The sequence below is a fragment of the Protopterus annectens genome, chromosome 5.part1 (assembly GCF_019279795.1).
Source record: "Protopterus annectens isolate FY-2018-M chromosome 5.part1, PAN1.0, whole genome shotgun sequence".
In the NCBI taxonomy this organism is placed as follows: domain Eukaryota; kingdom Metazoa; phylum Chordata; order Ceratodontiformes; family Protopteridae; genus Protopterus; species Protopterus annectens.
In genome coordinates this window covers 174333469-174349029 of record NC_056736.1, presented here as the reverse complement: position 1 = coordinate 174349029, position 15561 = coordinate 174333469, and positions in this window count along the sequence as shown.

Genomic DNA, 15561 nt, shown 5'->3' with positions numbered 1-15561 from the left:
TATTTTAATTGATGCTAAGACTTTTTTACAAGATCTTTACGAATTTATTTTGATATATAATCATACTACATGTTTTGAATTTGTCACTATGGACGTACGTTCCCCAGCCACTAAGATTCCAAATGAGCAGGGAATTAATGCTTTAAAGGAATATGTTACTAGGAACAGTGAATATTTACAAACTGATGTAGAAGTCATATGCACCTTTATGTCTTTAGTATTGACCAACGTTGTGTTTGTATTTAATGGAAAATACTTCCTTCAACTTGATGGCATAGCTATGGGCGCAGTATCTGCCAATAGCTACGCCAACATTTTTATGGGATTTTGGGAAGACAACGAGACATATAGTAGTCTTATTCCATTTATTGTCATTTTGTTGATAATATTTTTTTCGTATGGGTAGGTGGAGATAATGCTTTTGAAGAATTTAATGAATATATTCAAAACATTGATGGCTTTTTAAAGTTTGATATAATAAAGGATGTCTTTAGTATAGATTTTTTAGATGTAAGAGTTAAAATGATAGAACTGGCAATATTACTGCTGGATTATATAAAAAATCATGCTCTTGTAATAAATTGCTCCATTGCAGTAGTATGCACCCCTCATATGTATTCTCAAATCTAGGAAAGGGGCAGACTACAAGATCTTCTAGGCTGAATCCAACAGAGATGGGGTTTGAGGATGAGATGAAAGAGTTAAATAATAGGTTTATATTGATGGATTACAAGAGACCACATATAAAACATATTCTTGATGAAATATAACAAGGTAGGGATACCAGTTTTTGCCTGTTTTTTTCTAAGGGTAGTGGTACTATATCAAAGAGGAAGACATATAAACCAGAAAAACAGTATTTAAAGTATTCTTTGTTTAATAGCAATGACAAGAAGTATATTAGAGATTATTAACAGACATTGGAACATTTTGACTACCAATCTCAAAATTAGAAATATAGCAGGGAAACAGCCGAGTCTCAGATACAAAAATAAGAAAAGTATGAAAAGATTATTATGTAAATATGGGAATTATGATTAGAAATAACATAAGACAGAAAATGGTATGATGTATACCAAGCCTTGCACATCTTGTAATTATTGCCAGTACATAAATATCAGTGGTTATTTCATACATCTGGTCACTTCTAATTAAATTAAATGTCATGTGCAAGCAGACTGTATAGTACCAACATAGTGTATTTAGCTCAGTGTAAATAATGTTATGTCTTCTATATTGGAAAAAACAATAGAAGACTAAAAGATCGTATCAGGGAGCATATGTACATTACCACATGTAACATCAATAATGCACTAGCAAAACGTGTTCTTAGATGCTTTCCAGAACACCAGTTTTGTTTTATGGTTGTAGAACAAATAAGGGGCAGTGAATGTAAAGGTGACCTTTCTAATCATTTAGAAGTAAATGAAGTGAAATGGATCATCAGATTAAGAGCAGGTGGCAAGATGGGTTTGAATGGTCAAGTACCATTAAAAGCAGTTTTAAAAGCAAGGACACTGTTTAAGTGAGAGCTAATGTGTCCATACTTTTATTTAGGTATGTGTATCTGTCCTTTTGTTGTGCTGTATAAGTTCATTTTCAAAATACATTTAGGAAATGTGTTGCCTTTTTAATGTATGTGTATGCCGTAGCCCTTTTAAGCATGTATGTGAATTAGTGATGTAATGCTGCAGAGATAGTCATTGTCTTATGTGTTTTTGAAGTTTTAAAGTCTTGACTTTGATGTAATGTTTTAATAAGGTCTGATGAAGCAAGGTGGATACTCGTGAAAGCGCTTGCCATTTTGTTTTTAGTATCTTTATTAAAAAACTGTCTGTGCTTCTTAGTCCATACTGGTTTTTATTTATATTTCTTACGTTTATGCTTGTTGTAGTGTGGAGTTCATTTACCCTTTTAGTAGGTTTGTTGTTTCTTTTAAAAAAATATAGTGTTCATATAAGGTAATGGCTGAGGCACACCTCACAAATTTTATATGTTTTTGAATAATTCCACTGTGTTTCTTTTTGTTATTTGCATACATGAACTTCATATTAGCATACACTGACACTAATTTGCATGTCATCATGAGGTAATTTTCTTGTGATGTGCACTGTGCTATTTTTCCAATCACATGATTGATTTACCCGTGTGTCTCTGAATTGCACAATTCCTGTGCATTGCCCCTCACCATTCCATCTTGCTTAATGCAGAACACTATTTTTTCTGTACACTCTTGTCAAATTTATGAACAAATTGGATTTTGTCTCCATGAAATAGTAAAACAGGTGTTTAGGGGAGAGTAGAAAAGCAAACATTATTTTTTGTAAATAACTAAGATAAGAATTGACTTATCAAATGATACTGAGGGATAACAGAGTAAATAGAGACTTTACCCCTATTAGCAGTTAAATAATAGGTAAATAGAGTGGAAATAAAATATTTTAGTAGATAAAAAGGTAGATAAAGTTGTATGGAGGATGATTTCACAACTGTAGATATATGCTGCCAAATCATGTAAATTTAGAACTTTTGAATGCAGTTATTAACATAGATATTTTTCTCTTTGCAGATATTAAGAAAATAGTCTCACTTATGAATTCTCACTGTTAGAGTTGACAGTGTCTGTTATTCTTAAAGTGCATTAGTTCTGGTTTAAGCACTTGGGCTTCAGGCCAGTTATTTTACATTAGGAAGGTTCGTGGTCTGCTGCACTGTGGGAAGAGGCTGGACTCTGCCCTTCTCCTGCTGGAAATTTCTGGTTAGGTTTTTAGTGCCCGAATATTTGAACTGTTGAATCTGACTGAACTACACCTGTTGTTTGTTGCTGTAGCATAGACTAGATCAGGCCTGCTGATAGCTTTGTTTATATGTTTGTTGTGTTTGTTTGCTTGTTATTTCCCTACTACACCCTCACTCCCCAATGGCCTGGTTTTCACTATTATTATTATTTCCAATATTATAGCATGCCCAAAGGTCAGTTGTCAATCTCCTCTATGGTCCAGCTGGTGAATCTCAGTCAGGAGGAGAAGGAAACCACACTCACTAAAATTCCCAGTCTCACATAGACCTACCACGCAAAACCAAACACATAATCACACAAGATCTGCCAAAGCAGCAGAGACCTCCAAAGCAGACAGCCAGTGTGCCAAACAGTCACAGCCCTTGGATCCGCCACATAACACAAGCACTCAGGTCCTCCAAGGGCAGTACAAATATGACTCAGTCATTGTCCATTCTGGTGTGAATGACCGGACTACATGAAAAGAGACATAAACAACTCTCTGAGCAGCATGCCCCAGGGGTATGATGACCTCTGAACTTGAGTAGCACTTACCTCACCAAGAATGATGCCACAATATGAAGACAAGATGATCAATTTCAACAATTGGCTTAAGTACTGGTGTCATTCAAAGGGGATCAAATGCCTGTCAGCTTGGGATGATATCCCCATAGTGCTTTTTAGGCAAGGCTCAAAAGACAAACCCACCTCCATAGGTATCACAAGGGATAAAACAGTCTAAACCTCAAGATGCACGATCGAAACTCTCCTTTAGCATGGAGAGAACATGGAAGATCTGTGCAAAAGAAAAGAAAGGGCTCCCTCCCACACCCCAGCATAACCAGGTTATAATTGATATTAATCAAAGATACCCACAGGTTGGTGGCGCATCAGAGACTATCCATGTGCAACTAACAATGGGTAAAACTGCCTTCCAGTTTATAGCCTGCTACAGACCACCCTCCCAAACCCAGGAACCCCACTGCCTTCCTGAGAACACTGGAAAATATGAAGGTCTCTCCAAACACCATTATATTGGGCGACTTCAACTACCCAAACATAGACTGGGAGCATTACTCTAGCTCCACACCCTAGCCCAAAGGTTCCTAGAATTTATAAACTCAAATGCTATGGAACAACAACATACTGGACCTGATGATCACCAACATGGGGCTCTATGCTCCAGACCAGAAGTGTATCCCTCACTGGTAAGATCAGACCATAAACTAATCTCACTGGATATTCCAGAAAACCACAGTGAAAAACTTCTCTAAAGCAAATTTCACACTCCTCAAAACTGAGGTGGAATCCTTCAAAGATTCTATGAACACCTTCAGGAATGCATGGATCATCGATCCCAAATAAAACCAAGACCCAATCCTGACATCCTGTCTGGTGGACCCCAGCCATAAACAAACTATACAATAGAAGGAGGAAGCTACTAAATGATAAAATCCCAAAAGGGAAGGCATCACTGATCAGTATTAGCAAAAACTACGGGCACACATAAAATTGTCTAAGGCCAGCTTCGAGAAAAATTGCACAGGACACTAAGGATAATCACAAGGCTTTCTTTAGTTATATTAGGAACCTGGGTGGTAATTCCCAGATATGCTCAGAATTAGTCCAAAATGACAAAAATACACTGAACCCACAGACATTGCCAACATCCTAGCTGACAGGTTCAGCCCCCTGACATCTCAGATGCTCAGGTAAAACACAGCATCAATGGGACCAGATATAAACTCAAAGAAGAGCTAAACCCAAACATAAAACTACTGTTCAATCTCAGCCTTACTACAGGATATGTGCCCAAAGAGTGGCATACAGCAACAGTGGTCCCTCTCCATAAAGGTGGTGCCTCAACGGATCCTGGAAACTATCGCCCCATAAGACTGACTAGCTTGGTCTGCAAAGCTATGGAAAGGATCATCATGGACCTCATAAATAAAGATATTGGGGACCTACAAACACTGGATCCTACCAAGTTCGGCTTTGTTAAGGGCAGATCCTGCCTCTTAAACCTGGTTGATTTCTTTGAAACAGTCACCAAGGCCATTGACGAGGGGAAAGTGGTCCACACAGCCTAGCTGGACCTCACAAAAGCCTTTGATACAATACCCCACTTGGGCATTATAGATAAGCTCACCAGCTTAAATATAAACCCCTATGTCACTAGATGGATTGAAAACTGGCTCAAGGACAGAACCCACATGGTTAGAATTGCTGGAGCCATGTCAGACTCCAAACCAGTTACAAGTGGTGTCCCACAAGGCTCAGTCCTGGGACCTCTCTTGTTCGGTATATATTTCGGTACAGGCCAACACGGGAAGACTGTGGCTGCTGACCAAGTTCGATGACTGCAAACTGGGTGCCATAAATCCACTCTCTCCAGTCAGGACATCCAAAAAAGGGCCTCATAGAAACAGACAACTGGTGCCAGAGCCATGGCCTCAATCTAAATGCCAAAAGTGTATAGTCATCCCCTTTGGCAAAAAAAGTGTGCCACAATTACCACACATAGTGGTAATCCATAAATACAGAAAGAAGAATTAGGAAGGGGGGACCCAAGTTGATAGCAATCTCTCATTTGACAACCACATGGCCACAGTGGTTAGAAAAACATTTTATATAGCTCACCTCATCATGAAGGGATTCACATCTAGATCAGGGGAGGTCATTGTGCCTCTTTACTCATCCCTCATCAGGCACATAATTGAGTACAATGCCCCTGTTGGGATGTACCTTACCAGACACCTGCAGCAACTGTAAAGACCCCAAAAGTACCTCACCAAGAGGATCAAAGGGCTCAAACAGATGCCATATGCTGCCTGGTTAAAGAAACTCCAGCTCTACTCAGTGGCATACTGCCTGTTCAGAGGCAATCTGTGTCTGACGTATAAAGCCATGTCCAACCCGGAATTAATGGACATGCTGCACCTCAGAAAATCCAGGAACCTCAGCACTGAAATAAATAGGACATGCTGGAGGGACAGATTCATAACCCAGAGCCTCCCTTCACTCTGGGATAAAATCCCAGTCCAGGTTAGGCAGAGTCCCTCATTGACTCTCTTCAAGAGGAATCTTGATGAGTGGATGGGAGATCTGTGTCACTGTTAGACAGAGGCACAGTATACTAACCTCGAAAAAGGGCATAGCAAAATAAATTTAAAATGGGTGGTGAAAGCCAAACACATTCTGGCTAGGCTTATAAATGCCCTAGGGCAGATAGCCTAGTATGAACCTATGAACCTATATTTTCTTGCTGCATTCCTGCTTAGACCAGTTCAATAATAAACTTAAACATTTAGTGACAAAGGCAATGTGAATAAGATGACTCATGAAAATGCAAATATTAATAAGATATACAAAAATCTTCAGATGTATGACATCAGGATGGTCAGTGTTGTTTCTGTCAGTGTAAGTGACATAAAAGGCAAAGAACACTGAAATGGAAATCAAATAAGTCACATCAGTGGATGGCATTACAGAAACTACAGATGAATTGAACAGAAGAGAGATTCACATTAGTAAGATAATTTAATATGGCCATTATATAGCGGTGGTTGCCATTGAGAATGTACATAAGACAATAATGACAGTTAATAAAATAAAAGTTAGAGAGGCAAATATATATTTAGACATTTGCTACTGATTTACAGTTTTAGTCTGTATATGATTAATACATATAATGAGGATATATATCTCCCTTTTTTAATTCAAATTGAGCTTCTTCTGACTGCAACTAGATATATTAAACTATATTTTATTAATGGTAAACAGCTTGAAATATCGGGAAGGCATGATTGTAATTAAAACCAAAAGTTTATGCCTTAACGTTTACATACACATTGATTCATGTTGGCAGGACCAAAAGAAAGTTATAAAAATTGCAAGAGCATGTTGGTGATATTTATAACAATAGATATGTTCATCTTATAGAACAACATGAAGGTAAAACTGGTGGCTTGGCTGCCACTATTCCTTGTCAAGTAGATATCAATATATCTGATGAGAATATACTTATAAATATACTAGAAAGAATGAAAGCACAAATGATTATGAAGTTTAATACTTTAATTCCTAATGGTCTTAATGCTGATCTTAATTAGAAAGCTCTGATGTAATTTAATTGTCTTATTAAGTTTATTTGTGCAAAACTGATGCCTCATTACTGGAGATGTTTATAAGTGCATTTAAGTGTGTATATTTTATGTTTAATATAACAGTGAGAAGACTTTACTGATGGCAAAACTAGGTTTGTTTTTTGCAACAAAATTATTATTATTATTATTATTATTATTATTATTATTATTTAAGTGTGCCACTGTTATTAGCTTATAGAAAATTATCAGACCATTCTGCTAAGGTAGTACTTTAAAGTAGAGTAATTTATGTAAAGTTCTAGCATTCTATTTGCAGTGTAATTAAAGGTAAATAGTTGACAAATTAATGCATATTTCAGAATAGCATCTAAATTACATTTTTTCTAAACTATAAAGTAGGCAATTGTATAATAATAATAATAATAATAATAATAATATTAATATAAGTTGAAAGTGTTGTTATCACTGTTATCAATTCACAAATCAGAATCTTACTGAATATGGCAGATGTAAAGATGGTTAGACATGCTATTTGGATATAGCAGAAACAAACATTTTAATTATTTTAATATATTCTAAATTATGTGATTGCACTTTTATAAACATATTTAAAAATTAAAGATGATGGAACTGCACTTAATATTTTTGGGCAAAAAGACTGAAAATTCTTTTACTTCAAATAGCTCTTAACTGGGTGAAATGGTGTATACCAGACATTATTAGAAATTGAATGCTTTATATCTCACTTACAAGAAAAGTTAGGAAGGTGCTTCAAGCAACAAGCAAACATTTTTCATGGAGTGTTTGAGTACAGAAAGACTATATAAGAACTAAATAAAAAGTTAAGACATTCATCAGACGAGACTTGGCAAATGAAACATTGCATATTTACTAACCCAGACTCAAGGTTTTAGCAAGGAACTTACATATTATAGATATGCATTCAATAATCAAAACACAAATTATACAGAACTGCAGTTTGAGAAAGATCAGATACAAATACCACAGTACAAGCTTACTTAGCTGTGAAATATTCTGATAAACTTTGGAATGACAAGCAATAACTAAAAATTATGGATTTCAAATGGCAGTGTTTAAGCATGCAAATACAGAAAAGGAAGTCATGATAAGTTCTTTAAAAGGACAGTAAAAGACACATCATATATATTAAAGACTGTAAAACAGACTCAAGTGTCAGTATGCAGAAACTTTGATTGATATCTCCATTGACATACATGCCTCATTGAGTAGAAAAATATGAATTGCAAAAATGCCATATCATTTTGCAGGAATGTGCATGTCAACAAAAATGCAGGACAAACTACAAAAATACACACTTTCCAAATGGAAATGCCAACAATGTCACACAACTGACAAAGTTATTATGAAACACTATTAACAAAATATATCTTTATACTATGAGCATTGATTTGAAGAAATGTAAACCAGAATGACTTTCTGCATTAGACATGTAACATGAATATATTTATAAATGCAGGTGCATCTACTGACATTGTCTGTGGCCAGTTAGTGCCAAGGTCCAGATTATAACCTGTGAGCACAGTAGTGTACACATAGGAAAATTAACACTTAAATTATTGTGACTCTTTGAAACAAAACAAAATAAAACACAGTTTAGAGAAAATTCCATATCATGCAATTAAAAGATCCTTATATACTCAGCTCAGCTATGCTATATAAAAGCACAGCAGGGGACTTGCAGACATTAAACAGTCACCAAGGCCATTGATGAGGAAAGGCAGTCCAGATGGGTTGCGGCATCTACTTCTCAGAAGTACAGGCACATGCTCAGAGGTGACATGTGCCTGACATACAAGGAACTTATCTTAAGCTAAAAAACAGTAACATAAATAAATATCAAATGCAACATATCAGGCAAGTTACTTTGAAAGATAGCACAGAAATAGCACATATGTCTCACCTGGATGTAAAAATATATATATATTTAGCTCTCTTTAGTAAACTGAGATACCATAGTCAAGAATACCCATGTGCCAGTTCAGCTGTCATAATTGAAAGAAACTAACTTGACGGCTTTTTGCTGTGATTTGGATGGGCTAATCATGTCTACTGTCATTTAGTAATGAATAGTGAATGCTACAAATATCCCAAATAGAATCAATACTTTCCTTTTAAAAGTAATAGACAAATTGCCTCAGTGTGTGGCATTTTAATGTGCATCAGATCATACAATGGACCACCTTCCTTTTAATATCATGTAATATAACAACAACTGTAATTTAACTTACACATTAATCCTTGAAAATTAATTCAGCTATGCTAATTGTACTGCAGAATGATTCATGATCAGTGCAGGTAAGATGACCAGAATTCTTACCATTGTAACCCATTATCACTAACTACATAATTATGCTGTGATTAGGGAGTACAGAGGTGTGATCCGTTTAACATTGTGAATCTCCTAAAGAAGCCTTTTATTTAGTGACAAGCCCATTCAGTGTTTCATTCCATGCCCAATGAAAATGAACTAGCTCGCTACTAGAAGTTCAAAATTAAATCTTATATACTGATGACAAGTGAAAGCACAGGATAGATAGCACTGAGATTGGCCAGAACAAACACTTAAATTATAATCCACTGACTTATTAGATCAGAGTAATTTTTGGCCCTAATTTCATCATTACAAATGATAGACATGCATAGATAATTCATTATTACCTTCTGAGAGCTTTATTTATTGACAGGGACAACATGACACATGACATTTGATATGCCCTTCTTGCTGTACTAGACTGCATCATTGATTCCTCTTATATTAACAATCAGGCATTATCTAAATTCTTCAAAAGACTGCCTTGGAGTTTGTCATGTCTTAAAGATTATCTCTTCTATGAAATTTTATAATGCATTTTCTTTTCCATGCAGGTATTTTACTGAGGCCAGAAAATAGGAGACTGAATCATTAACAGCTACAATAAGTGTAGCTATTGTATACATGGCATGGCGTGACGCTTACACAATAGGTCACTATTTCATACTCATTAAATGCTAAAAAACAAAGGTAAATGACAGAATATGCTAATAAAGGCATAAGTGGCCAAATTACATGCTAATTAACCAATCCAACATGGTGCAACTATTCTTGAAGCTATAAAGCAATCATATACACTCAATGTAGCCCCTTGCCCTGAAATCTAAAACTCTTTCAATTACAGTCATGATTACACTTAGAAAAAAACAAAATAAAAAACATGATAACAGTTGCTGTTGCCATTAGAAAGCTATATGTGTGACAAGCTTTAATTAAAGTTGCTACTACAAGACCTGTGCCAAGATGAAGATGGGTTTTATACCATTTGACATAGTATGGACTGCACTTGCTAGAAAATTCTAAACCAAATCCATGTACACAGGGAAAGAGTACTATAAATATGCTACTTTTCTGCTGTCATCTGAGGCCTAAGGTAAGAGAGGAACCTGTTTGATAAAAAGTTGCTGTTTATCCTCTTAAACAAGTAGTTGTATCTCCTAAGATGAAACATCTGTCCTGTGTACAGTCATTTCAATAATGAGTGTGATGTCTGCAATATCCATTTATGGACTTTGCACAGTAATGTTCTTCAAGCATTTCACCTTCCCAGACATATATATGCAACCATATGTACATTAAAATGTGCAAAGGGTTGTGCACAGTCATCACCATTGGCACAAGGTAGTGGTGGGGGACAATACATGTGGGCAAGCCTAACATCAAAGATGTGAGTGTGAATTATTGAATTGTATTGCACCCTTGAAAGTTTTGCAGTACACATACTGGTGTTGTCCTCCATGTCAAAACTAATATTAGGTTCATAGGTTCACACTAGGCTATCTGCCCTAGGGCATTTATAAGCCTAGCCAGAGTGTGTTTGGCTTTGCCACCCATTTTAAATTAATTTTGCTATGCCCTTTTTCGAGGTTAGTATACTGTGCCTCTGTTTAACAGTGACACAGAAGTGATACCCAGGGTAAACCTACGATCTCCCATCCACTCATCAAGACTCCTCTTGAAGAAAGTCAATGAGGGACTCTGCCTAACCTGGATTGGATTTTATTCCAGAGTGAAGGGAGCCTCTGGGTTATGAATCTGTCCCTCCAGCATGTCCTATTTATTTCAGTGCTGAGGTTCAAGACTCTCGAGCGTGTAGCTCGATGGGATTTGGATTTTCTGAGGTGCAGCATGTCCATTAATTTCGGGTTGGACATGGCTTTATATGTCAGGCACAGATCGCCCCTGAGCAGGCGGTATGCCACTGAATAGAGATGGAATTTCTTTAACCGGGCAGCATATGGCATTTGTTTGAGCCCTTTGATCCTCTTGGTGAGGTACTTTTGGGGTCTTTACATTTGCTGCAGGTGTCTGGTAAGGTACATCCCAAAAGGGGCATTGTACTCAATTATGGGCCTAATGAGGGATGAGTAAAGAGGAACGATGACCTCCCCTGATCTAGATGTGAATCCCTTCATTATTAGGTGGGCTATATAAAATGTCTTTCTAACCACTTTGGCCACGTGGTTGTCAAATGAGAGATTGCTATCAACTTGGGTCCCCAGGTCCCTAATTACTTCTTCTGTACTTAATGGATTACCACCTATGTGGTAATTTGTGGGCACTTTGTTTTTGCCAAAGAGGATGACTCTACACTTTTTGGCATTTAGCTTAAGGCTATGGCTCTGGCACCAGTTGTCTGTTTCTATGAGGCCCTTTTGGAGGATGCTTGTGTCGGCTGGAGAGTCGATTATGGCACACCGGTTGCAGTCATCTGTGAACTTGGTCAGCCACAGTCCTTCCGTGTTGACCTGTACCTCCGAGAAATATATATCAAACAAGAGAGGTCCCAGGACTGAGCCTTGTGGGACGCCACTTGTAACTGGTTTCGAGTCTGGGCTGTGTGGACCACCTTCCCCTCGTCAATGGCCTTGGTGACTGTTTTGTTTCAAAGAAATCGACCAGGTTTAAGAGGCAGGATCTGCCCTTAACAAAGTCGAACTGGGTAGGATCCAGTGTCTGTAGGTCCCCAATATCTTTATTTATGAGGTCCATAATGATCCTTTCCATAGCTTTGCAGACCAAGCTAGTCAGGCCTATGAGGCAATAGTTTCCATGATCCGTTGAAGCACCACCTTTGTTGAGAGGGACCACTGTTGCTGTACACCACTCTTTGGGTACATATCCTGTAGTAAGGCTGAGATTGAACAGTAGTTTTATGTTTGGGTTTAGCTCTTCTTGGAGTTCATGTAGGATGCAGCCCGGGACACCGTCTGGTCCCATTGATGCTGTGTTTTTTGCTTTGGAGAGGGCGGCTCTTACCTGAGCATCTGAGATGTCAGGGGGGCAGCACTCTGCGGGGATAGATACTTGCCCTTTCGCTGGGGGGGGGGGGAGAAGTTTACGCTGAACCTGTCAGCTAGGATGTTGGCAATGTCTGTGGGTTCAATGTATTTTTTGTCATTTTGGACAAATTCTGAGCATATCTGAGAATATCCACCCAGGTTCCTAACATAACTAAAAAAAGCCTTGTGATTATCCTTAGTGTCATGTGCAATTTTTCTCTCAAAGCTGGCCTTAGACGATTTTATGAGTGCCCGTAGTTTTTTGCTAATACTGATCAGAGATGCCTTCCCTTTTTGGGATTTTGCTGTCTCATGTAGTAGCTTCCTCCTTCTATTGTATAGTTTGTTTATGGCTGGGGTCCACCAGACAGGACATCTGCCTTTGGAGGATTGGGTCCTGGTTTTATTTGGGATTGCATGATCCATGCATTCCTGAAGGTGTTCATAGAATGCGTTTATAAAGGATTCTGCGGTCTGGGCCATATTTTCCACAGACTCGGGGGCTTTGAAGGATTCCACCTCGGTTTTTAGGAGTGTGAAATTTGCTTTAGAGAAGTTTTTCACTGTGGTTTTCTGGGCAGGGGGTGGGGTCGGGATATGAATATCCAGTGAGATTAGTTTATGGTCTGATCTTATCAGTGAGGGATACACTGCTGGTCTGGAGCATAGATTCCCCATGTTGGTGATGATCAGGTCCAGTATGTTTTCCTCTCTTGTGGGAGTGGTAACAAGTTGTTCCATAGCATTTGAGTTTAGAAATTCTAGGAACCTCTGGGCTAGGGTGTTGGAGCTAGAGTAATGCTCCCAGTCTATGTTTGGGTAGTTGAAGTCGCCCAATATAATGGTGTTTGGAGAGACCTTCATATTTTCCAGTGTTCTCAGGAAGGCTGAGTGGGGTTCCTGGGTTTGGGAGGGTGGTCTGTAGCAGGCTATAAACTGGAAGGCAGTTTTACCCACTGTTAGTTGCACATGGATAGTCTCTGATGCTTCGTGCTGTGCCACCAACCTGGAGGTGTGGGTATCTTTGACGAATATTGATACTCCCCCTCCTTTTGTGGTTCGGTCCAAGTTGGGGCCGAAAAGCATGGTATGTGGTATAACCTGGTAGTGCTGGGGTGCTCTCGGGAGCCTTGAACCAGGTTTCTGTTACTGCACAGATATCAATGTTCTCCATGCTAAGGAGAGTTTCAAGTGCATGCATCTTGAGGTTTAGACTTCTGACGTTGAGTAGCATTACTCTTAGTTTCTTATCCCTTGTGATACCTATGGAGGTGGGTTTGTCTTTTGAGCCTTGCCTAAAAAAGGCACTATGGGGGAAGCAAGAGCCTTTGCCAATATCTGAAAGCCCAGGGGTGACAGGTGCAAGCCATCCCTAGTGAAGCATTGTGGCTTGTCGAGCATGTCATCCCAGGCTGACAGGCATTGGTCCCCTTTGAATGACACCAATACTTAAGCCAATTGTTGAAATTGATCATCTTGTCTTCATATTGTGGCATCATTCTTGGTGAGGGTAAGATGCTACTCAAGGTCAGGGTCATACCGGCCTGGGCTACATGCTCAGAGAGCTCTTCTATGTCTCTTTTCATGTAGTCCAGGGAGGTACATCTCAGGTCATTCACACCAGCATGGACAATGACTGAGTCATATTTGTACTTGCCTTGGAGTGACCTGAGTGCTTGTGTTATGTGGTGGATCCTAGCACCCGACAGGCAGCTCACCATGACCTTTTCCTTGTTCAGCCTGGTGAGTGGGACGTCAGTGTGCCTGACGACAGAGTCCCCTATTACAAGTGTATCAGGTGTGTTCTTTAGCCTTAAGGTCTGTGACTCTTCGGCACACTGGCTTTGTGAGCTATGTGTTGCACATGTTTTGCTTTGGGGTAGCGGTTACTTGGGTGTCTGCTTTGGAGGTCTCTGCTGCTTAGGCAGATTTTTATTTAGAGCCTCCGAGTATGTTTTTGTGTGTTTATGTGTTTGGTTTGCTGTCGTGGTAGGTCTATGTGAGACTGGAATTGTAGTGAGTGTGGTTTCCTTCTCCTTCTGACTGCTTACGCCAGTACTGAGTTGAGAGAGCTTAGCCAACAGTTTGGCTATATGGTTGCATCTCTCACATGTGTTGGAATTTGTTGGGAGGAGGAGAGGGTTGTCTGTGTACATGAGGCAGTTGTAACATTGCCTCAGGATTCCCAGATTCACCAGCTGAACCGGAGAGGAGATTGACAACTGACCTTAGGACATGCTAGAATAGTATTGGGAATTCCTTTATAATTGAAAAAAAGGGCCAATGGGGAACAAGGTACTCAAGGGGAGTTTGTGAGGGTGTAGTGCTTTTAATTTTTTAGTGCTGACTGATATAATTGCTTTAGTGAGCAAGTGCCAGTTAACTTAAATGCAATGTGTTACAGGTAACTTAATTGCAAAAACGACAAACAGTAACTTTCTTTCAAGTGAAACAAGGAAATAAGTACAGTAAGCAATACAGATATCACTAGGGATCCACAGAAGTGCTGAAAAGCTGCGTTTTAGGTGGAATTAGTGTTTCAGGGAAATAACAAGCAAACAAACAACAAGAATACAAACAAAGCTAGATTCAGCAGGCCTGGATCTAGTCTATGCTACAGCAAACAAGGTGTACCATTTTCAGTAAAAAACAGTTCAAATATGCAGGCACTATAAGCCTTTAACCAGAAATTCCCAGCTCAGAAGGGCAGAGTCCAGCCTCTCCTCCCACAAGAGTGCAGACCATGAACCTTCTTAATGTAAAATAACTGGCCTGAAGCCCAAGTGCTTAAACCAGAACTAATACACTTTTAGAATAACAGACACTGAGCCCTCAATCAGCAGTTCTCAACTTAGACGGATGTAAACTACCTGTCCTGCCACCACAGTGCAGGCCACAAACCTTCCTAATGTAAAACAACTGGTCTGAAGCCCAAGTGCTTAATCCAAAAGACTTAGAATGATAGCTACACTTTAATCAAGTTACTACCAAGCAGTAATAAATACAATTGAATACTTTAAAAAATGCCTGGATTAGTGCTCAAGTTATACAAACAAAGCTAGGTTCAGCAGGCCTGGATCTAGTCTATGCTACAGCAAAGAAGGTGTACCAATTTCAGTAAGAAGCAGTTCAGATATGCAGGCACTATAAGCCTTTAACCAGAAATTCCCATCTCAGAAGGGCAGAGTCCAGCCTCTCCTCCCACAAGAGTGCAGACCACGAACCCTCTTAATGTAAAATAACTGGCCTGAAGCCCAAGTGCTTAAACCAGAATTAGGGTAGCGGTTGCTTGGGTGTCTGCTTTGGAGGTCTCTGCTGCTT